Source organism: Scyliorhinus canicula, chromosome 14, assembly GCF_902713615.1.
Source record: "Scyliorhinus canicula chromosome 14, sScyCan1.1, whole genome shotgun sequence".
Classification (NCBI taxonomy): Eukaryota; Metazoa; Chordata; class Chondrichthyes; order Carcharhiniformes; family Scyliorhinidae; genus Scyliorhinus; species Scyliorhinus canicula.
This window is the reverse complement of record NC_052159.1, coordinates 48,688,384-48,702,785: the sequence shown is the minus strand read 5'-3', so window position 1 is coordinate 48,702,785 and position 14,402 is coordinate 48,688,384.

Below are 14,402 nucleotides of genomic sequence, written 5' to 3'. Positions count from 1 at the left end.
TTTACCAGACTTGAATTGTAAAACGAATGTTAGTGGCAATTGTTTACTGAATTCCCACTTTGGTGCATGGAGAGGACTAGAAGTGTTTGTAAGGGCAGAAACAAAAAGGTAGAGAAGGCTTGGACTATAGCTGCAACAGAAGACAGCATGGCAGAGGTTCGGACCTCTGGCTTGTCGACCCAGCAGTCTGTGGAGCAGCTGATGCAAGTCATTCAGGAAGGCTTTGCTAGGCAGAAACAGGACTGCTTGGACCCAGTAAAAGAGTCGATTGAGGGGTTGGAGCATAGAATGGACGCCCAGGATCAGGCGATCCAGAAGGTGGAGAAGGGGCTGGCTGAGCAGGAGGAACATCAGACTGCGGTGGAGTTGGGGGTGGGGATGCTGAGGGACCAGCAGAAGAAGCTCCTGGAGAAGGTGGAGGACCAAGAAAATAGGTCCCGCCGGCAGAACCTAATAATCGTCGGGCTCCCAGAGGGATCCGAAGGAGCGGACGCTGGGCCATACATCGCAGACATGTTTGTGAAGCTGCTGGGGGATGGAGCATTCTCCCGGCCCTTGGAGGTGGATAGGGCTCACAGAGCACTCGCGAGGAAGCCATGAATGGGAGACCCCCTGAGAGCAATGATGGTGAGATTCCACAGGTTCTTGGATAAGGAGTGCATTCTACAGTTGACCAAGCAGACACTGAGCTGTAAATGGGACAATAGCATCCTGCAGGTTTACCAGGACCTGAGTGTAGAGGTGGCCAGGAGGAGAGCAGGCTTCAACCAGATCAGGTCGGTCCTTTTTAAGAAAAAGGTGAAGTTTGGACTATTATACCCAGCCCGTCTCTGGGTCACGCACGAGGATCAGCACTTCTACTTCGAGTTGCCTGAGGATATGTTGGACTTTGCGAAAAAGAAAGGGCTGGTGATGGATTGAGAACTTTTGAACTTGGCTGCAACGTTCATGTTCTTGTTTCTTCCCTTTTTATTTCTCTGTTTTTGTAAAAAGTTTCTCATTTTGAGTTTCATGGAAGATGTTTGTGATGCCTTTTGCATTGATTTGGAAACAGCGGTAGAGTTGAGTGAGTTTAGGTTTTCATTTTCACTGTTGGGGGATGGAAGAGTGTTTGTATTGATCTTGGTGTTTTTCTGTTGGGCAATTGTGGGAATTGTTTGATGTTGGAGTATGTTTGTATGAGCGGGGCGGATGGGAGGGGAGGGAACAATAGGTGGGAGACTATCTGGCACCGGGGATGGGGACACCAAGCTAGCTGGGAGAGCTAGCTCTTGGAAGCGCAGTGGGGGATATGCATATGTTTGGTTTAGTAAACAGATTGGGTTACAGGGTGTTGTTACTAGGGGGGGGTGAATGTTCTGCTGATGAGGGAGGGTCTGGGCTGAGGGACAGAGAGGCGGTTAGGGGCGGGGACTGCCTGGGAATGGACAGGCTGGAGACGGGCCTAAAATGGGGATGGCTGATCGGCGGAGGGGGGAAGCAATGAGCCCCCCAACTAATCACCTGGAATGTTTGAGGGTTAAATGGGCCGGTCAAAAGGACACATGTGTTTGTGCATCTTAGGGGATTGAAGGCGGACGTGGTAATGTTGCAGGAGACGCACCTTAGAGTTATGGACCAGGTTAGACTGAGGAAAGGCTGGGTCAGTCAGGTCTTTCACTCGGTACTAGATTCAAAGACTAGAGGGGTCGCGATCCTGATCAATAAGCTGGTGGTGTTTGAGGCGGGTAGAATAGTCTCGGACGTGGGAGGTCGGTACATTATGGTCAGTGGGAAACTGGAGGGGGTGCAGGTGGTATTAGTAAATGTGTATGCGCCAAATTGGGATGATGTGGAGTTTATAAAGAGGATGCTGGGGAAGATACCGGACCTGGACTCGCACAGGTTGGTTATGGGAGGGGACTTCAATACAGTTATGGACCCTGGCTTAGACAGCTAAAGCTCGAGAACGGGCAGGGTGCCAGCAATGGTAAAGGAACTAAGAGGGTTCATGGAGTTGATTGGGGGGGGGGGGGGGGGGGGGAACGGGGGGGGTGGATCCATGGAGATTTGGGCAGCCGAGGGTGAAGGAGTTCTCCATCTACTCACAAGTGCATAAAGTGTATTCCCGGATTGATTTCTTTATTTTGAGCAGGGCCTTACTGGCAGGGGTGGTGGACACGGGGTACTCGGCGATTACAATTTCGGACCATGCTCCGCACTGGGTTGACCTGCAGGTTAGTAAAGACAGTAACCAACGCCCGTACTGGAGGTTAGATGTGGGACTTTTGGCGGATGAAGGGGTGGCAAGCGGCTGAGGAAATGTATTCAGAGCTACCTGCAGGTCAATGCCACGGGGGAAATTTCAGCAGCGGTGGTCTGGGAAGCACTGAAGGCGGTGGTCAGGGGGGAGCTGATCTCGATACGGGCCCATAGGGAGAAGGTGGACAGGGCAGAGACGGACCGACTGGTAAAGCAGTTTCTACAGATTGATTGGAGGTATGCGGAGACCCTAAAGGCCGGGTTTTTAAGGGAATGGCGGAGGCTACAAGCGGAGTTTAGCTTGCTGACCACAGGCAGGGCGGTAGAGCAACTGAGAAAGGCGAGGGGGGGTGATCTATGAGCACGGAGAGAAGGCCAGCTGAATGCTTGCACAGCAGCTCAGGAAGAGGGAGGCAGCTAGGGAGATAGGGAAAGTTAAGGACGGAGATGGGAACCTGGTTGGTGATTCAGATGGGGTGAATAAGGTGTTTAGGGATTTCTACAGCAGGCTGTACAGGTCGGAACCCCCTATGGGGCCTGAGGGGATGAGGCACTTCTTGGAGGGACTGAATTTCCCAAAGGTAAACGAGGAGCGGGTAGAAGGGCTGGGGGCCCCAATCGGGCTGGAGGAGATAGTGGAGGGTCTGAAGCCATGGAGGTGGGTAAGGCCCCGGGTCCAGTACCCAGTGGAGTTTTATAAAACATTCTCAGGGATATTAGGGCCGGTGTTGTTGAGGATGTTCAATGAAGCAAGGGAAAGAGGGGTGTTGCCCCCGACGATGTCACAGGCAACAATTTCGCTGATTCCTAAGCGGGACAAGAACCCGGAGCTGTGTGGGTCCTACAGGCCGATCTCCCTGTTGAATGTAGATGCCAAGTTGCTGGCCAAAATCTTGTCCTCCAGGATCGTGTTCCAGACGTTATTGGGGAGGACCAGACAGAGTTTGTTAAGGGCAGGCAGTTGATGGCCAATGTTAGAAAGCTGTTAAATGTGATCATGATGCCCCTGGAAGGTAGGGGGGTGGAGGTAGTGATCACAATGGATGCAGAAAAGACTTTTGATTGGGTAGAATGGGACTATCTGTGGGAAATACTGGGATGGTTCGGATTTGGGCGGGGCTTCATTGACTGGGTCAGGTTACTGTATTAGGTTCCTGTGGCATGTGTACGGACGAATAGGACAACATCGGACTATTTTAGACTGCACCGGGGGACGAGACAGGGATGCCCCCTCTCCCCACTGTTGTTTGCGCTGGCTATAGAGCCATTGGCAATTGCTCTGAGGTGGCGCTCTATGCGGATGACCTGCTCTGTACGTTTCAGATCCAATAGAGGGGATGGAACAAATCATGAGGACTCTAGGGGAATTTGGCCGGTTTCCAGGGTATAAGCTTAACATGGGAAAGAGTGAGATATTTGTAGTCCAGGCGAGGGGACAGGAGAGGTGACTGGGAGAGCTGCCGTTTAGGTTAGTAGGGGGCAGCATTTGGTACCTAGACATCCAAGTGGCGCGGGAATGGGACCGGCTGCATAAATTGAATCTGGCCCGGCTGGTGGATCAAATGAAGCACGATTTGCGGAGATGGGACGCGCTTCCGTTGTCTCTGGCTGGGAGGGTACAAACGGTGAAGATGACGGTCCTCCCGAGATTCCAATTTGTATTTCAGTGTCTACCCATCTTTATTCCGCGGTCCTTTTTTAAGCCGATCAACAGAGTGATCACGGGCTTCGTCTGGGCAGGCAAGATCCCGCGAGTAAGGAAAGTAATGCTTGAGCGGAGTCTGGAGAGGGCGGGCTGGCGCTGCCAAATTTTAGCAACTATTACTGGCCGGTTAATAGAGCCATGATCAGGACGTTGGAAATGGGGGAGGACTCGGCATGGGTGCGTATGGAGGTGGCTTCATGCCAGGGCACCAGTTTGGGGGCATTGGTAACTGCGCCTCTGCCGTTCCCGCCTGCACGGTACTCCAGCAGCCCCATGGTGGTGGCGGCCCTGAGAGTCTGGGGGCAATGGAGGAGACAGGTGGGAGCAGTGGGAGCATCGGTCTGGGCCCCAATCTGTGAGAATCACCAGTTTTCCCCAGGGAGTATGGACGGGGAGGTTCCGGTTATGGCGTAGAGCGGGGATGAGAGAATGGGGGATATGTTTATAGAGGGGAGCTTTCCGAGCATTAGGGCGTTGGAGGAAAAGTTTGGGTTGGCGAGGGGAAACAAATTCAGGTATCTGCAGGTGCGGGACTTCCTACATAAACAGGTGTCAACGTTCACGCACCTACCGCCGAGGGGGATTCAGGACAGGGTAGTTTCCAGAGGGTGGGTAGGAGAAGGGAACGTCTCGGCCATCTATAAGGAGCTTATGGGGTCGGAGGAGACGCAGACCGAGGAGCTGAAGCACAAGTGGGAGGAGGAGCTGAGAGGTGAGGTAGAGGATGGTCTGTGGGCAGACACATTGAGTAGAGTCAACATGTGCCGGGCTCACATGACAGTGGCCCGGATGAGCAGATTCTTTGGGGTGGAAGGCAGGTGCATAAAATGTGCGGGAGGACCGGCGAACCATGTCCATATGTTTTGGACTTGTCTAAAGCTTAGGGGACTTTGGCAGGGGTTTGCGGACGTCATGTCCACGGTGTTAAAAACAAGGGTGGTGGAACAAGGAAGATCCGGGAATCCAGGAGGAAAAAGAGGCAGACATTCTGGCCTTTGCTTCCCTGGTAGCCCGGAGTTGGATACTATTAGCTTGGAGGGACTCAAAGCCCCCGAAGTCAAAGACCTGGCTATCGGACATGGCTAGCTTTCTCTGTTTGGAGAAATTCAAGTTCGCCTTGAGAGGGTCACTGTTAGGGTTCACCCGGAGGTGGCAACTGTTCGTCGACTTCTTTGCGGAAAATTAATCGTCAGCAGATTGGCGGGGGGTGGGCGTGAATAATTTAGATTAGAGTAGGGGGTCAATAAGGGTGGGACTTGTACAAGAGTTAAATAGTTAAATGGCTTTTGCACTATGTTTATTGTTTCATGTATATTGTTTATTTTGTTACTGTACCAAAAATTCCTCAATAAAATGTTTATTAAAAAAAAAGAAAAATGTCTGACCCGCAGATATTTTTTTAAAGCACAAGGAACCCCAGGTAATTGAATGAATCTCAATAACTTACAAATGGTTAGAGCAACAAAAAAATTTGTTGCAGTGAAGCAGCCTGGGTTAATTGTCAGCAGAACTTTATAAGAATGCTCCTCAAGTTTAATGATAACTACAAGGGACAGTCAATTGTGGAGAACCCTAAAATTAATAAGCAGGTTGGGTGAAACCTGGCAGTGGCAGTCAGGGTAGGAAAGAGAAGGTTGGAGCTGCTGATGACCATTAGGAACATGAGCAAGTTCCACCTTTGAGCGAAACAGGTAAAATGTAGTTCAATTGTGCACATTTAGAACTCAGGTGTGCAGAGTATGACAATCAGAGAGCTCGCCACCAGGTGAACATATTTAACATGAAATAAACAATGAGCCAATCAAACTTTTCCAACCCCAATAAGGATAATATTATATAGAACATAGAACATACAGTGCAGAAGGAAGCCATTCGGCCCATCGAGTCTGCACTGACCCACTTAAGCCCTCACTGGGGCTAAATAGCTGGCTTTTAATGCAGAACAAGACAGCAGCCCGGTTCAATTCCCGTACCTGCCTCCCCGAACAGGCGCCGGAATGTGGTGACTAGGGGCTTTTCACAGTAACTTCACTGAAGCCTACTTGTGACAATAAGCGATTATTATTATATTACTTCCACCCTATCCCCGTAACCCAATAACCCCTCCTAACCTTTTTGGACACTAAGGGCAATTTAGCATGGCCAATCCACCTAACCTGCACATCTTTGGACTGTGGGAGGAAACTGGAGCACCTAGAGAAAACCCATGCAGACACGGGGTGAACGTGCAGACTCCGCACAGCCAGTGACCCAGCGGGGAATCGAAACTGGGACCCTGGCGCTGGGAAGCCACAGTGCTATCCACTTGTGCTGCCCATGTTGCATCAAGTGAGATGTTCGATGGTTAATGGTCGGCATCAGAATTGATAGTATCTAAGTCATTGTCCATCACACTACTCTGCATGAAAAAAAATCAAACTCTTGGTTGAGTCTAATCATCCAGTTAGAGCTGAGCAATGTATGGGATACAGATGGCATCTTCGTGTGAGATTTAATGGAGCAGGTCTCAACAAATACATCAGTAAATAAGAGCCTGAGGTCAAAGTAATTTGAAAAACTTTTGCGGAAATTTAATGTACTTTAGTTTAGATCCCACGCTGACAACAGTAGCAGCAAATTAGAAATAAATTGAATCAATGGGATACGAGATTAAAAGCGTGGTTTCCTGATGTTTTACTCTAGTTAATTTATTTTTGGTGAAAACAGACAGCTAGATCCATGGAACACATCTGTCAATAACCACACTAGTTCTGTATATGGAGCACAATGACATTCATAGGTTGTTTCCAGGACATCAATTATTTTCTGAGTACAATATTTTGAATGTTAAATTGGCACAAAGCTTGTTGCAGTTCTTCTCAGAAGAGGAAGTAAAGGCAGAATGGACAACACAAATGGTCAAACACAAGTTTGTTGATAATAATCTTTATTAGTAGGCTTACATTAACACTGCAATGAAGTTAGTGAAAATCATGCTGCCTGCCATGAATTATGTACTGCATGCGAGTGTCAATCCAAAACTGGTTTGGTTACTTTATTTGTGAAACTACTTAGTGATCTTCCCAACTGTGTAAATTTAAATTTGTTTCAGACAATTAAACTTCCTTGTTGATGTTGGGTGTTGTTTTTTTTCATCGAATTATGCAGTTATAACAGTTCTTCCCAATTGAGCATTTTGAGCAAAAATTATCCAAAACCTGGAGTAAACATAGCATGACTACTGGAATATAAAGGTGTTTGGCATGGCAAGGGTTAATGTGTGACTGGACAACAATACCGCCCATAGTAGGATACCGAGAGACACATGACAAAGACAGGAGACTGAGTGATGCAGAGAGAGTCTGAGAGAAGTTGGCATGGAGATTGTACCTCGACAGGGCCATACCAAAGCTGAGTTGGAAGAACTCAATCAGAGGTGCAGCCAGGTGCAACAGCAGGCAGAAGACGTACTCAAATAAGTTGCTGTAAACATAAATATGTGACCATGGAAAAAATGAGGAGTTTAAAAGATGTTGAATACTACTTCAGGAAAAGCTGCATTGGAACTATCAGTGACAACAAAGCAATGCATTGAAGTGAAGAAGTCAACAAGAAAATAAGCAGTTGAAAGATCAGCTAATTGTCCTATAAGATCAAATGTAAAAGGAGTACTTAACCTTTCAATAGAATGAATAAATGAAGACTGCCTTGAACAGTAGAACGGAGGAACAAAGAACAAATAACAAAGAACAATACAGTGCAGGAACAGGCCCTTCGGCCCTCCAAGCCTGCGCTGATCACGTGGCCTATCTAGACCAACTGCTTGTATCTGTCTATACCCCGTCTGTTCATGTATCTATCCAGATAAGTCCTAAAGGTTGCTAACGTATCTATATCAACCATCTGACTTGGTAGTGCATTCCAGGCCACCACCATCCTTTGTGCAAAAAACTTACCCCACACATATCCACTGAATCTATCTCCCCTCACTTTGAACTTGTGCCCCTTTGTAATTCTCATTTTCGCCCTGGAAAAAAGCCTCCAACTGTTCACCCTATCTATATCCCTAATAATTTAATAAACTTCCATCAGGTCGCCCCCTCAGCCTCTGTCTCTCCAGGGAGAACAATCACAGATTATTCAATCTCTCCTCATAGCTAATACCCTCCATACCAGGCAACATCCTGATGAACCTTTTCTGTACTCTCCCCAAAGACTCCACGTCCTTCTGGTAGTGTGATGACCAGAATTGGACACAGTATGCCAAATATGGCCTAAACAATGTTCTATGCAACTGTAACATAATTTGCGAGCTTTTATACTCAATACCCTGTCCGATGAAGGCAAGCATGCCATATGCTTTCTTTACCACCATTTCCACCTGTGCTACCATGTTTAAGGATCTGTGGAGCTGCACGCCCAGATCTGTGTGTGTGTCTATGCTCCTGATGGTTCTGCCATTTATTTTATAGCTCCCACCTGAATTGGAACAGCAGAAAAAAAGCTGAGAAGACCCTGCCGAATTACAAGAAAGCTCAAGTCAAAGCAATTGAGCTTCACAAAGTAGAAGATAAACTGGTGAAAGACCTTCACATGCTACCTCAGGTCAAAGTTTGTTCTTCTGGAATATTGTGAAAAGAAGCCAAATGAATTGAATGTCCCCCTGAACGAACTGAAGAACCAGCTGGCAGGCAAGACTCAATGATGCTCAGTGTTCCAGGACATAACCCAGAGATACAAGAAAGAGACTGAAAAATCAGCTGAATGGAAAAGAGGAGGCATTGAAAGAAAAACAGATAGAGTTTTCCAAGCTGCGAGTGGATACTAAAGCCATGAGTAGCTAGACTACAGAACTAACGGGTTTGGAACGGGTGCAGAGGAGATTTACCAGGATGTTGCCTGGTATGGAGGGAAAATCTTATGAGGAAAAGCTGATGGACTTGAGGTTATTTTCGTTAGAGAGAAGAAGGTTAAGAGGCGACTTAATAGAGGCATACAAAATGATCAGAGGGTTAGATAGGGTGGACAGTGAGAGCCTTCTCCCGAGGATGGAGGTGGCTAGCATGAGGGGACATAGCCTTAAATTGAGGGGTAATAGATATAGGACAGACGTCAGTGGTAGGTTTTTTACGCAAAGAGTGGTGAGGCCGTGGAATGCCCTACCTGCAACAGTAGTGAACACGCCAACATTGAGGGCATTTAAAAGTTTATTGGATAAGCATATGGATGATAATGGCATAGTGTAGGTTAGATGGCCTTTAGTTTTTGACTTCCCATGTCGGTGCAACATCGTGGGCCGAAGGGCCTGTACTGCGCTGTATCGTTCTATGTTCTATGTTCTAAACCAAGTTAAGACTTCAATGGAGACAGACCTGGCCAACATTTCAATTAAAATAAAGGACAAGGACAAAGCTCTACTGCACGCAGAGAAAGCAAAGACAAAAATAAGATTGGGAAATGTAAATCTGACACTGAAGATCAGGAGTTATAGTGAAAAGCACTGGGCGCCCCAAACCTATGATGAATTATGAGTTGTTGAAAAACTAAATAGTTGAAATGAACATCCAGAACCTAGAATGTTGCAAGAAAAAGTAGAAATTTTCACAGAAGAGCATTAAGAGTCAAAGAAACAATTAGCAGAAGTGAAATTACAAAACATGAGCGTGAAGGATAGCATAGATCAGTGTTCTTCAAACATTTTTTCTGGGGACCCATTTTTACCAACTGGCCGATCTTTGGGACCCAACCCGGCCGACCTATGCGACCCACCATTTTCTCTTACCATGTTTGCTGCTGACAAAAATGGAGGAAATGGTTTTGGGTCCCTTTGGCCCTCGTACACGCTCCTCCAATGGAACCTGTTGGATGAAGGTGAAGCCTTCCGGTGTCGGAACGTATGGAGTCTCCATCTGTCCAAAGTTCTGAATTTTTTTCCTGTAAAATTTTATCAAATAAACCCCCCTGAACTTGTAAAAAAAATAAAAAATAAAATGAGTAAAATAAATGAAAAAAATGAATAAAATCCACCCCGAACTTGTAAAAAAAATAAATGAATAAAATAAATGAAAAAAATAAAAACTAAATGAATAAATGAATAAAAACCACTACAGAACTTGTAAAACAAAAAGCTGCAACCGTTTAAAAAAAATAGCGGCCGCACTGCGCATGCGTGCCCAATTATGCGCATCGATCATCGTGCGCCCATGCACAGTGCGGCCAATTTTTTTTGAACGTGTTCGCAGCCGCTTGCAGCCGGCGTTATGAAAAGCCGGCTGCTGCGTGGGGATTTGCGCGATCGGGAGCGTCGCGGATAACTGCTCCGCGACCCTCCGATTTTGAAGAACACTGGCATAGAGGAATTAGGCTCTACGAAGGAAAATTGTTCAGCTTAGAGAATCAATTTTCACGCTTGGAACATGAGTTTGTTAATGAAAAATTAGAACTTGATGAACTTCAAGTATCAGAAGTCTCTATTGACCATCGTGAAAAATTCCTGGAACAGGAAAATAAATTGCTGATGATTCAGAACAGTTAGTTGAATGAAGAATTAACAACAAAAACTGATGAAATTCTTGAACTTTGATCTTATCTGAAGAACATGAAATATGTGATGCGCAGAATGGAAGATCAAATCCAGACTTTAAAAGCAGACAAAAAAAATTCTAAAAAACAGATCGAGGATCTAATGAGTGCATTGAACAAATCTAAGGAGCAGTTAGAGCCCACGGAAGACAGACTTCAAAAGGAATTGGAGAAGAAATTGTTCACCTCGTTTGAGGGTTCTGCAGACAACTCTGAAATAAAGACAAATAATTCACCAGAGTAGTTGCCAAGCTGAATGTAAAGATTAATATGCTTGGAAAATAAGAGAGTAAACAAATATTTGGGTCAAATTCTGAAACAAGTGGAAAAGAAGTTTTCTTTTGAAAAGTTAACTTCTGGGAAGAACATGCCCATGGAAGAAGAAAACCAGAGTTCACTGTACAAACAAACAGAGTGAACATTCCCTCTAGAAGGAACAGGAAAAGCCAATGATATCCAGTAAAAGAAGATGGATTGTTGAAAAAGAAAATCATAACACTAAAGAGTACAAGAAAAGAACCAAATGTTGAATCCCAAATATTTGAAACACCAAGTACTATGATTTCAACTTTGAACCAACAAAGTTACCCCAAAGGAATTGAGACTACCACTCCTCTGTGTAGGAAGAGACGGAGATCTGGAAGAGTCGCAAAGTCTCCAGACCATCTGAATTTATAAAGTCAGAGTCCTGAATGAGGAGTGTGGTGATATACCTATGGGCTATATCATGGACAGTACGGTAGCACAGTGGTTAGCACAGTTGCTTCATAACTCCAGGTTCCTAGGTTTGATTCCCGGCTTTTGGGTCCCTGTCTGTGTGGAGTCTGCCCGTTCTCCCTGTGTCTGCGTGGGTTTCCTCCGGGTGCTTCGTTTTCCTCCCACAGTCCAAAGATGTGCAGGTTAGGTGGATTGGTGATGCTAAATTGCCCTTAGTGTCCAAAAAAGCAGACTTTCTGGGGTTAGGTGGGGTTAAGGGGATAGGGTGAAGGTGTAGGGATAGGGTGGGGATTTGAGCTTAGGTAGAGTGCTCTTTCCAAGGGACGGTGTAGACTCAATGGGCTGAATGGCCTCCTTCTGCACTGTAAATTCTATGATTTGATGATAATTTGAAGGGGTGCAACCTCCAACCAGCAGGTGGCAGTACAAACACACTATGCAGTCTCTAGGCCAACTTCATATGATCTGTGACTCCAATATAAGGGGAGACACATCCAGCCATCTGGAGAAGAAGATTGAGAGGATAATAAGACATACATGTGTGTGGTCAGTGCTCGGTGCAAGTTCCAGACTCCATGATAACGTGCTCTGTATCAGATTCCGATCTTACCACATGAGACTCAATAAAGGATTCTGGTTTGGACAAGTCAAAGTGCTTGGTGAGTTTCTTTGTGAAGTACAAAGGATGAAACACAACAGGGAGAAGGGGTAGCACATAAAGAAAGATTATACTGTTAATATGTTCGGTAAAGGCTTGGACGAAATGTAGTATGAGGGTGTTCGGCATAGCTAAGGTTAATATGGGACTGGAGAACAAAATACGATATGGAGAAACACAAGACAGAGAGAGTCCGAGAGCAGTCAATATCAAGATAGTACCTAGATAGGGCTATACTTTGGAGATATGTATACAGTTGTGTGTTAACAATAAATAGATTATATTCAACTACACAAGGCTCCAGACTCATAGTGACACATCAAAGAACATTACAATAACTACATGCAATGACAATTTGTATGTGCCATTTTGGAACTATCAACTTCATTTTGATACTATTCAGAACATATAAGTAAGCCTGGAAAAAGTAATTGTATAATTGCCTGAATATCCTTGCAGAAATATAGAATTTACAATGTAGAAGGAGGCCATTTGGCCCATCAAGTCTGCACCGGCCTTTACAAAGAGCACCCCACTGAAGCGTATTTACCCTATCCCCGTAACCTAGTAACCCCCACTTAACATTTTTTGGACACGAAGGGCAATTTATCATGGCCAATCCACCTAACCCGCACATCTTTGGACTGTGGGAGGAAACCGGAGCACCCGGAGGAAATCCACGCAGACACGGGGACAACGTGCAGACTCTGCACAGACAGTGACCCAGCCGGGAATCGAACCTGGGACCTTGGAGCTGTGAAACAACTGTGCTAACCACTATGCTGCCCTGCACTCTTGAAGCTGAATAGCTTTTAATTCTTTAGATATTGAACATATTTGCTATTCTTCCAAGGTTCTTTTCTAAGTCTTCCTGGGCGGGAATCTCCAGTCCCCAGCCGCATGTTTCTCAGCAGCAGGAAGTGATGCGCTGTTCACAGTGCTGGCAGTGGGATTCTCTGCTCCTCCCGCTGTCAATGGGATTCTCTGCTCCTCCTGCTGTCAATGGGATTCTCTGCTCCTCCCGCTGTCAATGGGATTTCCCATTGAGGCCGCCCCACGCTGCCGGGAAACCTGCGGGCTCGGGTGTGCTGCCGGCAGGACCCGAGAATCCCGCCGCTCGCGAGTGGCCTGAGAATTCTGTCCCCTTTCTTCCTTAAATTGCCACCCACCATTCACACCCAAAACAGATTAGTGGTTGTTTAAATCTGCAACTCAGGGACCTTTACTTATCACAGGGCCCTATTTGCAATTTTCATGGAGAAATAGAAAATGCACAACACATGGCAGCCCCACATTCCCCAGACATTGAAAAGCTTAACCAATAGTTAAGGTATTAGAGGCCTCCAGCAATACCTTTCACCTTCCCACCAGCCATCGCGGAGGCTTACATAGCCGGCGAGTAGGAATAGAGTGCCCCCACGGCACAGACCTACCAGCGAATCGGTGGGCCCCGATCGCAGGCCAGGCCACCGTGGGGGGCACTCCCCGGGGCCAGATCGCCCCACGCCCCCCCCCCCCGAGGACCCCGGAGCCCGCCCCCGCCGCCGGATCCCACCGGTAAGGGACCAACTCCAATTTACGCTGGCAGGACCTTCATAGAATGGCCGGGAATTCGGCCCATCGCAGGCCGGAGAATCAACGGGGGGAGCCCGCCGACCGGCGCGGCGCAATTCCCGCCCCCGCCAAATCTTCGGCAACGGAGAATTCAGCAGCTGGCGGGGGTGAGATTCACGCCGACCCCCGGTGATTCTCCGACTTTGCAGGGGGTCGGAGAATCCCGCCCCAGGTCTCTCAACTTCTGATTCAATGTTATTTATTGCATATTTCCGATGGAAGTCTTTTGACAATGAAATGTTTTACATTTTGTAGCATCAAATGTAATTTGCTATTTATCCGCCTATTTACACATCTGATATAAATCATTCTGTCAATCTTTTTACTCTCATTACTTTTGTGTCATAGACCATCTTGACATTTTGGAATTGGTTACAGCGTTCAGGGGATTTGTTTAGAATGGAATCAATAGCTGTATATTCCTCCTCCTGCCGGGCTTCATTTAGCTCAGTCTGGTAGTTGATTTTTATTTGCTGGGTTCCACCTCATTGGACACTGGCCAGGAGCAGAGTGCCCAAAGTTTGCTGCACCAATCCAAGCCCAACTCTACCCTCAGCCGCTGAGTTTGGCACTTATTTTGGTTCAGTTGCAGACTTTGGCCAAAGTGACCCAAGGCTGCAAGATCATTAGGTCCACTTCACTGTCGCCTTCTGTTCTGTGGGCGACCCAAACATCAGCTTGTTGGAGTGTCACTAGAAATGGATCACTTTTACTACAGGAAGTTGGGAATCACCCGGATCGGAATGGTGGTACTGTAACAACTGAGAGTTGCAGGCCTTTACACTCGCGTCCTTGGTTGAGGGTCCCAGAAGACCCAGGATAATGGAAAGGGGGCAGAGACCAGCTCTGCTTTCATGTCTGACCTTTGCACAAGGAAATAGAAGCGAAAGCCATTACAATTGCTGC